A 13674-nucleotide genomic window follows, 5' to 3' on the forward strand; every position below is an offset into this window, starting at 1 on the left:
TTGTGAGCACTACTAATAGAGGTGTTTCACGTGTCATTATTCAACGAATATTTACTGAGCGCCTTTCAAAGCATGGAGGGTCAAAGAGCAAAGGAGGCAAGGTCCTTGCCTACAAGAGGTTTACCTTCTGGTGAGAGGAAAGGTAAGCTGCTAGTTGTCTGTTCTGGGCAGCAGGATACTTGCTCCAGGGCAGGGCAGCATAGGATGCCGGGATTGCTCCTGAGACAGAGACATGCCCAAAGCTTAGGAGGACAGGGATTGTTGGGGTTTTCCTGGAGAAGTGGCCCTTAACCTTGGCTGCACGTTAGAAACTGCGGGAAGATTTTAAAAGATTGTCAAGCCCAGGCCACCGCCCACACTAATCTATCAGAATCTCTTAAGCAATTTTTAAAGAGCCCCCAGAACAGCAGCCTGTCAAAGAACAGCATTAATATCCTGTGGGAACTTGTTAGAAATCCCATCCCAGATCTACTCAATCGGCCCTCCAGGGGATCCTGACACAAACTCAAGTTTGAATAGTGGTTCGAACAGTGGTTCTCAAACAGGCATCAGAATCTTCTGGAGGACTCCATAAAAAACAGATTAATGTTTGTAGAGCCTCAGAGGCCTCACCCCAAGAGTCTTGGTTCAGTGCCAGTTCTGACAGACACCCAGAGTGCACACTTAGAGAACCACTGTCCTAGAGAAAGGGATGGCCAAACTGGAATCTGAAGGATAAGTTAGCAAGCTGAAGAGGGTGTAGGGTGGGATGAAAACATACTGATGACGCCCTCATATTTTTATTTCTACTCTTATTTTTTTCCTTCCATTTTTTTGACTTAGGATGCTAGTCTTACTCCAACTTCATATGGATGTTTGTCTCATCCATTTTCAGCCTAGCTTTTCTTTTTTTTTCAAAGTTTATTTATTTTTGGGACAGAGAGAGACAGAGCATGAACGGGGGAGGGGCAGAGAGAGAGGGAGACACAGAATCGGAAACAGGCTCCAGGCTCTGAGCCATCAGCCCAGAGCCTGACGCGGGGCTCGAACTCCCGGACCGCGAGATCGTGACCTGGCTGAAGTCGGACGCTTAACCGACTGCGCCACCCAGGCGCCCCTCAGCCTAGCTTTTCTAATGTACATCTTTGAGGCTGCAAACCTCCCTCTAAATATTACTCTAGAGGCGCCTGGGTGGCTCAGTCTGTGAAGCATCCGACTTCAGCTCAGGTCATGACCTCACAGTTCATGGGTTCCAGCCCTGCATTGGGCTCTGTGCTGACAGCTTGGAGCCTGGAGTCTGCTTCAGAATCTGTGTCTCCCTCTCTCTCTGCCCCTCCCCTTCTCTCTCTCTCTCTCTCTCTCTCTCTCTCTATATATATATATATACACATATATATGTATATATATGTGTGTATATGTGTGCGTATATATACATATACGTATGTATATATATACATATACATATATATACGCACATATTTATACACACATATACACATATATATGTGTGTATATATGTGTGTGCGTATTATATTTATATATAAATATATACATATATACATATATATACATATATATATACATATATATACACATATATATATATTAACTCTAGCTGCATCCCCAAAATTTTGCTGTATTGTGTTTTCATTATCATTCAATTCTAAATACTTCCTAATAATGCCCAATACAATTTCTTCTCACACTCAGGAGTTATTTAGAAGTAGGTTTCTTAATTTCCAGACATAGAATTTTTTGCACTGGCTTCTAGCTTAATTACATTGTGGTCAGAGAACGTATTTCCCTGTTTCAACCCTTTGAGATTTGAAATTTATGGCCCTAGAATTTGGTCAGTTTTTATGACAGGTCCCACCTGTGCTCAAAAGGAATGTGTATTCTGCACATTTGACAGAGTGTTCTATATCTATTCATTAAATCATGCTTTTAATGTTATTTAATTCTGTACATTTCTAACGTTTGAATATACTTCTTCTATTCCTTACAAAGACAGGTGTGCTACTATTTATCACAACTGGATTCTTTAAAATTTTTTTTAATGTTTATTTATTTTTGAAGGAGAGATAGAGTGTGAGTGGGGAGGGGCAGAGAGAGAGAGAGAGAGAGAGAATCAGAAAGCAGGCTCCACGCTCTGAGCTGTCAGCACAGAGCCTGACGTGGAGCCCAAACCCATAAGCTGTGAGATCATGACCTGAGCCAAAGTCAGACGCTCAACTGACTGAGCCACCCGGGGGCCCCACAACTGGATTTTTAAAATTCTGTGTGCAGTTCTGACATTTTCTGCAATATATATTTTGGCTATGTTACTAAGTGCATGTAGCTTTGAAACTGTTTTATCTGGTAATCTTATGGCTTTTTTATATTAATGCAGCTACATCAATGTTCTTGGTATTAGAACATGCCTAGCACATCTTTTGCTATCTTTTTAAGTTCAATATTTCTGCACTCTTCTTTCAGATTTTTTTGTAAACAGCATATTCATATCTGACCACCTTTGTCACGTAAGTGGAGATTTAGAATCTATTTTCACTGTATGTAGATTTTGAGATATGTGCCTCCCATTTATCCCAAATTTTGATGTTTCTATTTCTATCCTTTATTTCTATTGTTGGAGCTATTATTATTATTATTATTTGTTTTTACATCCCCATCACCCCCCTCCTAGTTTGGAAGTTGCTTGTTTTAGCAGAAGGCACTCACCTGGTTACGCATTTGTCTGAACCCCCCCCGCCACACACAACTGGACAACACCCAGTGTTGTCAGGCAGTGCTTTTCAAACTGCTGCTTGACACAGTTTAATGTGTCAGGAAATCAATGCAGTGGGTCACAATCAGCCTTTTTTAAAAAATAGAAATAAGTATCAGAAATAACTATTAAAAAAGATACTGGAATAGGAAATACCTAAGTGAGAGTGCCCATGGACTTTCTGCAAGAACTCGACATGCCTCACTAAACACTAGAGCCAACCAAGACGAACAGTATAGGAAAATTAGTGAAGGGCATGTGATGATATGAAATGGAAAGACCGGGTCCTTTCACCTTTTGTAGAATGGTGTTCCATTTGATTTTCTGGCACGTGCAGGGTCACTGCTGTATTGTTTGAATTTTCTATTAACATAATCCACTCTTGGTACTGTAATCTACTGTTGGTAAACATGTCAATACTCTGACAGTTTTTCAATCCTGATGAGTCTGTTGTTCAGAGAGAATATCATCAAGGGTAGCATTTTCCAAGTCAAAAACAAGACTCAAAAGTTATTATTCTACCATATTTCCTAACATTGTTAGGAATGTGAATGTTTTTATGACAATTTAGGAATGTGAATGAAATCTATAAATAAAGACGGTATTATATCTCATTTTTCTGTCACAACTTTTACTACATTCCAAGAGAGAAATTTGAAACATTAAACAAAATTTCAGTGACCTCCTCTCTGCCCAAGAAAGGACTGGATTTAACCTCGTGCCTGCAACAATCAAAATATCCAAGAAACATGTAAAGCAATTGCTCCTAAGACACTGGACATCAGGCGACAAAGGACAGTGATCCCTGAGAGTGAGGAAACAAATGGGGTGCACCCTACCGCCTTGAGAGATTCTAAGCTGCAGCACAGAAGAGAACCCAGGCAGAGCCCAGCAGAACCCCTGGATTAAGAAAACGGAGCCAAGAATCCAGAGAGACAAGGTGGTAAGACTCTGCCAGAAAGAGTACTGGAGACAAGGAGCTAAACAGAGAAGCATCCTCTAAGAAATTCATCACGGTGGTTATAAGTACATGTGAGGAAATTATCTGAGGTTGGGGAAAGAACTGCCCTGGAGAATCAAAGGAAACAATACCTAGGACACTCACAGGGCCAGGAATAGTACCTATCCCCAACAGCCAGAGTGCAAAACCTCGTAATTCAAGAGACACTGGGTTTAACACCCAGGTAGATCTTGCCTCAGTAGTGGGGAACAGTTAGCTCTAGAGAGAGCACTGTTCTGGAGGTAGCTAACAAATCCTAAAAGCAAAAACCTGAAAGGATCGAATGTTTCCAAGTAACAAAACTGCATCCCAGAGCAATGCTCAACTATATTCATGGGAATACAAATATATCCGGCACCTGACAAGGTAACATTTACAATGTCTGGTATATAAACAAAGATTACCAGGCACACGAAGAAGCAGGGAAACACGACCGATAATGAAGAGAAATATCAATCAACCAAAACCAAAACAGAACCCAGATGTTAGAATTTGCTGATAAGTACAGTAACATAGTTATTGTAACTTTATTCATATGCTCAAAAATCAAATAGCAACTTGCGAGAGACTCAATTCAGACCCCAAATGAACTTCCAGAGCTGAAAAATATACTGAATGAAATTATCAGATGATTAGTAATGCTGTATTTAAATGTTAATTAAATCATAAATACTTCTTAGATAAGGACAAAGACTGTTTCTTTAAACTTTTGTTAAAAATATGTGTATATATAAAGTATATATATTAAGATATAATGTAAAATATATTTCTTAGTGGGGTCACAAGTGAAAGTTTTAGAATCACTAATGGAGGGCCTGGTAGGTCATGGTAAAAACATTTGGATTTTACCGAGTGAGCCAGGAAAACATTGAAGGGTTGTGAACAGAGCAGTTACATGATCCGATTTGTGTTTTAAGATGACAAATTTGTTGCTATAAGTAGTAGTTGTAGGGATGGGGCGCCTGGGTGGCTCAGTCGGTTGAGTGACCGACTTCGGCTCAGGTCATGATCTCACGGTGAGTTTGAGCCCCGGGTCGGGCTCTGTGCTGACAGCTCAGAGCCTGGAGCCTGTTTCAGATTCTGTGTCTCCCTCTCTCTCTGCCCCTCCCCTGTTCATGCTCTGTCTCCCTCTGTCTCAGAAATAAACAAACATTAAAAAAAAAAAAAAAAAAGAAGTAGTTGTAGGGAGGCTGGGATGAAAGTGACAAGACATGTTTCCTACAGTTACAATAGTCCAGGGAAGAGGAAGACACATATGTAGCATGATCCCCCGCCCCAGAGCATGAATTACCTGCTGAGACAGAAGGAGGTTTTCCTCAAGAATTAAAAACCTAGGCTTGTGTATCCCCAACATGAATGACAGAGTCAGCCCATGAGCTCTGAAAACATGCAGCTTCTCCAAATCATTATATAAACCACCAAGGAACCAGGATTGGTTCACATTCCACACATTTTAGATCAAAGTTCTCTTTCAGCTTTATCTTTTAAAATGAGTAATACAGGGGCGCCTGGGTGGCTCAGTCGGTTAAGCCTCTGACTTCAGCTTGGGTCACGATCTCGCGGTCCGTGAGTTGGAGCCCCGCATCAGGCTCTGGGCTGATGGCTCAGAGCCTGGAGCCTGTTTCCGATTCTGTGTCTCCCTCTCTCTCTGCCCCTCCCCCGTTCATGCTCTGTCTCTCTCTGTCTCAAAAATAAATAAAATGTTAAAAAAAAAAGTTAAAAAATAAATAAATAAAATAAAATAAAATGAGTAATACAGGTGCACACAGTCCAACCTGTCCAACCTGCCACACAAAGTTATTATGAGGTTCAGATGAAGTAATGATGTGGGAAATACAACTCTACATTATTTTTTAAAACTATTTACTCATTGGGGTGCCTGGGTGGCTCAGTCAGATGAGTGTCCGACTCTTGGTTTTGGCTCAGGTCATGATCTCAAGGTTCATGAGTTCAAGTCCCGCCTCGGGCTCTGAGCTGAGAGCATGGAGCCTGCTTGGGATTTCTCTCTCCCTGTCTCTCTCTCTCACACACAAAAAATAAACATTAAAATTTTTTAAAATAAAAAATAAACGATTTACTTACTTAAGTAGGGCTCTACACCCAACGTAGGACTCAAACTCAGGACTCTGAGACCAAAAGTTGCACGCTCTACTGACTGAGCCAGCCAGGTGCCTAACTCTACATCATTTTTAAGTCAGAATGCTATTACTACCGTGCCTTCTCCCATTTAAACAAAATGCCTTTAAGGACCTAATTGTACTGCTAGAGCTTTGCTTCTTTAACTGAGGACATGAGTGGGGTTGCTTCGAGGCGAGCTATCGTTCGATGTTGTGAAAGACAAGGACGGACTCCGAGGTTAGGGCACAGGGGAGAAAGGCTGTAGGTTCTCACAGCCTGGGCAAGAAGAGGTATAACCTGTGAGTAAAAGAGTTTACAACAGCTGGGGAAACCAGCTGGGAAGCTGGGGTGACCCAGAGAAATGTTGCCAAATTTGGCTCAGACACAGGTCAACTGGTGCTTCCTTTACGTCTCATCTCATTCACTTAAAGTAGACAGGCCCAAGTAATAAAGGTAGAAATAGAGAGTGTTTGGGGGGAAAGCTGGCATTAACTATTATTATTGAGGGGTGCCTGGTGGCTCAGTAGGACGCGAGCCCTATGTCGGGCTCTGTGCTGACAGCTCGGAGCCTGGAGCCTGCTTTGGATTCTGTGTCTCCCTCTCTCTCTGCCCCTCCCCTGCTCACGCTCTGTCTCTCTTTCTTTCTCTCTTTCTCTCTCTCTCAAATATAAATAAACATTAAAAAAATGTTTTTAAAAAAATATTATTATTGAAAATAAAACTGGCTGCTTCTGCTTCAGGTCAAGATTGGATAACAGGAGTCAGATTTACTCCTTGGAGACAGTGGGAAAAAAAAAAAATGGGAAAAAGTAGTTCTCAAGCCACTGGACATACGGCAATGAAGGAAAGTGATCCGAGAGAGACGGGGAAACAGCCCAGATGAGCCTATATTTCAGGCCACAGGGCAGGGAGTGGGAATGTGGGAGGAAGCCAAGAGCCCCCTTTAAAAGTTGAAGAGTCCAGTCCAGCATGAAAGGAGCTTAGAAGCTGCCACTCCCGCCCGAGCAACAGGAAGAAGGTTGAACAAACCGAAAACCAACCACCCTTCTAGATCCAGCAGAGAAGTAGCATCACAGTGTATAAACTGCTGTCCCCCAAACTGGACAGATGGACGGGCAGATGCAGAGAATCACAACCAACCAGAACAGGAGCCCAGGAGAGAAATCTTCACAGGAACCAGTACTGGGCCCCGTGTACCCAGTATATATTACATCTGACTCCCAACAAAAACACTGTAAGGCATACTACAAAACCAAAACAGTTTGAAGAGAGGGCAAGCCCCAGAACCACACTCACACATGGCAGAGATGTTGAAATTATGAGACCGAGATTTAGAGCAATTTATGATTAATAAGGTAAGGGCTCCAATGAAAAAGAAAACAAATGGGACACCATGCAGGAACAGACAACACACACAGAAGGATAAAAATTCTAAGAAAGAATAAAAAATAAATTCTAGAAATAAAAAAGTGTCACAAAAATCATGCCTTTGATGGGCTCATCAACAGACTGGACGTGGCTGAGTAAAGAGCCAGTGACCTCGAAGAAATGTTAGTAAAAACTGCCAGGGGCACCTGGGTGGCTCAGTTGGTTAAGTGTGAGACTTTAGCTCAGGTCATGATCTCACGGTTCGTGGGTTCGAGCCCTGCATTGGGCTCTGTGCTGCCAGCTCGGAGCCTGCTTGGGATTCTCTGTCTCCCTCTCTCTCTGCCCCTTCTCCACTAGTGGTCTCTCACAAAAATAAACGTTAAAAAAAAAATTTTTTTTAAACCTCCAAAACTGAAATGGGAAAAAAAAAGAACAGAATAGCCAAGAACTGTGACATAGCTATAAAGGGATACATATACTTGATGGGAATACCAGAGGTAAAGAAAAAGAGAAGAGAACCAAAGTACTATTTGAAACAATAATCACAGAGAATTTCCCAAAATTAGTGAGACACCAAACCACGGATTCAGGAAGCTCTGAGAACACCAAGCAGGATAAATATTTAGAAAATCCACACCAAGCATATTATATTCAAAGTGCAGGAAATCAAAAAGACAGAAAATCTTGCAAGAAGCCAAAGGGAGAAAACATCTTACCTATAGAGGAGCCATGATAAGAAATACATTGGACTTCTCTTCGGAAACCGTGTAAGCAGAGAGAGAGTGGAGTGAGATATTTAAAGTGGTGGGAGAAAACAAACCTACCATCCCAGCATTATCTCCCTAGCAAAATTATCCTTCAAAAGTGAAGGCAAAATAAAGACTGTCTCAGATAAGCAAAAATAAAGGGTATTTGTTAACCATAGCCTTGTCTAGCAAGAGAGGTTAAAAGAAATTCTTCAGGAAGAAGGAAAATGATGTCGGTCAGGAACTCGGATCTGCTTAAAGAAAGGAAAAGCATTAGAGGAAGAATAACATGAAAGTTAAAAAAAAGCCTTTATTTTTCTTATTCTTATTTGAACAGTTTGTTCAAAATAATGACAGCAACAAAATATTCAGTGATTATAGCTATGGGTAAATTCAGTGAAGGATAGCAGTATCACTTTTTTTAAAAAGTTTATTTTGAGAGAGAGAGAGAGAGAGAGAGAGAGAGAAAGAGAGAGTGAGTGAGTGGGGGGAGGGGCAGAGAGAGAGAGGAGAGGAGAGAGAGAGAATCCCAAGCAGGCCCCGCACTGTCAACATGGAGCCCAACACAGGGCTTGAACTCATGAACCAGGAAATCATGACCTGAACCAAAATCAAGAGTTGGACACTCAACCGGCTGAGCCCAGGCACCCCAGGACAGCAGTGTCATAAGAGATGAAGGGAGGAATTGGGGACACTCTGTATAAGACACTTATATTACCCATGTAGCAGTATAGTGTTACCTGACAGAGAACAGGACTTAGTTGTAAATGGATCTTGCAAACTCAAGGGCAACCACTTAAAAAAATTTTTTTTTCAAAAATAAAATTGACATCCTGCAAAGAAAAAAATGGAATATAAAATGCACAAAAAGAGGAGGGAAACACCAAATAACATAGGCAACAGAGAACAAGAAAAAATACGGCACATATTAACCCACCTACATCAAAAATCACTTTAAATGTCAATGGTGTAAATAGACCAATTAAAAGCAGAGACTGTCAGAGTGGATCAAAAAAAAAAAAAAATCAAACTATGCTGTCTACCAGAAACCCACTTTATTTATTTTTTAAAGTTTATTTATTTGAGAGAGACAGACACAGCACAAGTAGGGGAGGGGCAGAGAGTGAGAGAGAGACAGAGAGAGAGGGAGAGAGATGGAGAGAGAGAGGACCCCAAGCAGGCTCAGCACTGCCAGTGCAGAGCCTGACACGGGACCCAGACTCACGAAACTGCAAGGTCACAACCAGATCGAAACTAAGAGTCTGACACTTAACCGACTGACCCACCCAGGTGTCCCCAGAAACCTACTTTAAATGTAAAGACACAGCTAATAAAAAATAAACGGATGGAGAAAGACGTACCATGCTAAGACTAACCAAAGATAGCTAGAATAGCTCTATTAACTTCGGACAAAGCAGAGGTCATAACGAGGAAAGCTATCAGGGATAAAGAGGGGCATTATATGATAACAGAGTCAATTCTTCCATTAGACACAGCAGTCCTTAATGTGTGTGCACTCAATAGTCAAAATATTTCAGGCAAAACCAGATCGAATTTCAAGGAGAAACAGATACATTCACCACACAGTTGGAAATGTCAACACCTATCAGGAATGGGCAGATCCAACAGCACAAAATCACTTAGGATGTAAGGAACTGCACGGCACCATCAACCAGATCTAAGTGACAGCGACAGACTACCTCATCCGCCAACAGCGGAACACACATTCTTCTCAAGCTCACACAGAAATTCATCAAGACTGACCACCTCTGGGCCAGAAAACATACCTTTACAAGCTTAAAAGAGCAGAAAACATATAGTCTACTCTCAGACCACAAGAGAATTAAATCAGAAATCAATAACAGAGTAAGCAGAACCTGCCATCCCGCCCCAAATGCTTGGAGATTAGATAGCACACTTCTAAATAACACATGAGCCAAAAATTTCAAGAGGAATTTAAAAATATTTTTAAATAAATGAAAATGAAAGTACAACGTATCAAAATTTATGGGATGTAGCAAATAGCACTGCGTAGAGTAAAATTTATACCAATGGATGTACACATTAGAAAAGAAGAAATATCGAAAATCAATCATCTGAGCTTCCTTTCTAGAAAACTAGAAAAAGAGGAACAAATTACATCCAAAGAAAGTAGAAGAAATAATAAAAATTAGAGAAGAAATCAATGCAATTAAAAACAGGAAATCAGTGGAGAAAACCAATGAACCACTCCCCGCCCTCCATCGTTAAAACTGATAAACCCATAGGCTAATTAAGAAAAAAAGGGAGAAGATACAAATAACTAATATCAGAAAGGAAGCCATTTCTGATACCATGGACATTAAAAGGATAATAAAGGAGGGGCGCCTGGGTGGCTCAGTCTGTTAAGCAACTGACTTCAGCTCAGGTCATGATTCGTGGGGTCCTCGGTTCGAGCTCTGCGTCGGGCTCTGTGCTGACAGCTTGAAGCCTGGAGCCTGCTTCAGATTCTGTGTCTCCTTCTCTCTCTGCACCTCCCCTGCTCGTTTTCTATCTCTCTCTGTCTCTCAAAAAGAAATAAATATCTAAAAAACTTTTTAAAAAAAGGATAATAAAGGAGCACTATGCACAATTCCATGCCCACAAATTTGATAACCTAGACGAAATGAGCCAATAAACTTTAAAATAAAATATATCTAGTTAAAAATATAAACTACCAAAATTCACACAAGGAGAAATAAATAATCTGGATACTAAGCCTGTATCTACGAAAGAAACTGAGTCAATAATTATTCAGCTTCCAAAACTGAAAGCACCAGGCCCAGATGGGTTCACAGAATGCCACCAAACACTTCAATAAGAAATGATACCAATTGTCTATAAATTCATCAAAAAATAGAAGCAGAGGGAGTACTTCCTAACTAATTCTAGGAGGCCAGCATTACCCTAATACCAAAAGCAGGCAAAGATATTACAAGAAAACTACAGACCAATCTCTCTCATGAGCCTAGCTGTAAAAACCCTCAACAAAATACACTAAAATCTTGGATTGTGAGTAAATTGTTCTGCAAGTGTTCCACAAGACGAGCAGACATTTGTAGTATTTTTAAATTTGATAAATGATCGATGTCTTGCAACACGAGTAGTATGTGATGCCAAACGTCATATGATCACAGCTAAGCCACTGGTTCTTGAAATTTGCTTTGATATACAAGTGCTTTGGATTACAAGCATGTTTCTGGAATGCATGATGCTTCTGTATTAGCCAATCAAGTCCAACAATGTATAAAGAGAATTATCCACGATGACCAACTGGGATTTATTGAGGTATGCAAGGCTACTTCAACATTAAAAAAATCAATTAATGGGGGGGTGGGGTGCCTGGGTGGCTCAGTCAGTTAAGCGTCCAGCTCCAGCTCAGGTCATTATCTCCTGGCTTGTGGGTTTGAGCCCGCATCGGGCTCTGTGCTGACAGCTCAGAGCCCGGATCCTGCTTTGGATTCTGTGTCTCCCTCTCTCTCTGCCCTTCCCCTGCTTGCACTCTGTCTCTCTCTCAAAGATAAATAAACATTAAAAAGAAAAGAGAAAAATAAATAAATAAATAAATAAATAAATAAATAAATAAATAAAATCAATTAATGGGGCACCTGAGTGGCTCAGTCGGTTAAACTTCCAACTTCGGCTCAGGTCATAATCTCATAGTTCATGAGTTCGAGCCCCACATCGGGCTCTGTGCTGACAGCTTAGAGTCTGGAGCCTGCTTCAGATTCTGTGTCTCCCTCTCTCTCGGCCCCTCCCCCACTCACACTCTGTCTCTCTCTCTCTCTCTCTCTCTCAAAAATAAAATAAACTTTAAAAAATCAATTAATGTAATCCATCACATCAATAGGCTAAAGAAGACAAACACATGGTCACATCCATAGATGCAGAAAAAGTATTTCACTAAATCCAAGACCCATTCATGATAAAAATGCTCAGCAAACTAGGAATAGAGAAGACCTTCCTCAACTTGATGAAGAATATTTACTAAAAATGTACAGTTAACATCATACTTAGTGATCAGAAACTCAAGGCAAGGATGTTAGCTCTTACCACTCCTATTCAGTAGCATACTGGAAGAACCAGCTAAGGCAATAAGATAATAAGGGGTATATAGATTGGGAAGGAAGAAATAAAACTGTCTTTGTTTGCAGATGACATGATTGTTTAGAAAATCCAAAATAATGGACCCAAAACCTCCTGGAACTAATAAGTGATTACAGGAAGGTTCCAGGCTACAAGGTTAATATACAAAAGTCCATTGCTTTCTTATATACCAACAACGAATAATTGGAATTTGAAATAAAAAAACCACAATACTATTAGCACCAAAGGAAAACAAATATTTAGGTATAAATTTAACCAATTATGTATAAAATCTATACATGTGATTTTATACACATGTGAATAAAACAACAAAACCCTCATGAAATAAAAGAAGATAAATATATGGATAGATATTCCATGTCTATTTATGTGAATACTCAATATTGTTAAGATGTCAGTTCTTTCCAACTTGATCTATCTATACATTCAACACAATCACAATCAAAATCCCAGTAAGTTGTAGATACTGAAAAACCGATTCTAAAGTTTATATAGAGGCAGATGACCCAGAATAACCAACACAATATTGAAGGAGAAGAACAAAGACTGACACTATCCGACTTCAAGACCTAATACAAATCCACAGTACTCAAGACAGTGTGGTATTGGCCAAAGAACAGGCAAATAGATCAACGGAAGAGAATAAGGAGCCTAGATACAGACCCACACAAATACAGTCAACTGCTCCTTTGCAAAGGAGCAAAGGAAAGTCAACAGAGAAAGGATAATCTTTTCAATACATGGTAGTAGAACAGACATCCACATGAAACAAACAAAAAAAACACCCAGACATAGCTTTACACCCTTTGCAAAAGTTCACTCAAAATGAATCACAGACCTAAATATAAAACACAAGGTATAAAACTTCTAGACGATAACAGGAGAAAATCTGGATGATGTTGGATTGGTCACAATGATTTTTTAGATACAACATGAAAACTATGATCCATGAGAGAAAAAAGAAAATTGCTACATTGGACTTCATTAAAATTGAAAACTTCTGCTCTGCCAAAAAACACTGTAAACAGAATAAGAAGACAAGCCACAGACTGGGGAAAGATATTTGCAAAGCATGTATTTGATAAGGACTGATTTCTTTTTTTTTTTTAATTTTTTTTTCAACGTTTATTTATTTTTGCGACAGAGAGAGACAGAGTATGAACGGGGGAGGGGCAGAGAGAGAGAGACACACACAGAATCGGAAACAGGCTCCAGGCTCTGAGCCATCAGCCCAGAGCCTGACGCGGGGCTCAAACTCCCGGACCTCGAGATCGTGACCTGGCTGAAGTCGGACGCTTAACCGACTGCGCCACCCAGGCGCCCCCAGGGGACTGATTTCTAAAACAAACTCTTAATACTCAATAATAAGAAAATGAACAACCCAATTAAAACATGGGCAAAAGATCTGAACTGACATCTCACCAAAGAAGACATACAGATGGCAAATAAGCATATGAGATGATACTTAACATCACACGTCACTAGGGAATTAAAACAATGAGATACTGCTATATAGCTATTAAAATGGCTAAAATCCCAAACACTGACAGTGTCAAATACTGACAAAGACGTAG

Source organism: Prionailurus viverrinus, chromosome D3, assembly GCF_022837055.1.
Source record: "Prionailurus viverrinus isolate Anna chromosome D3, UM_Priviv_1.0, whole genome shotgun sequence".
NCBI lineage: Eukaryota > Metazoa > Chordata > Mammalia > Carnivora > Felidae > Prionailurus > Prionailurus viverrinus.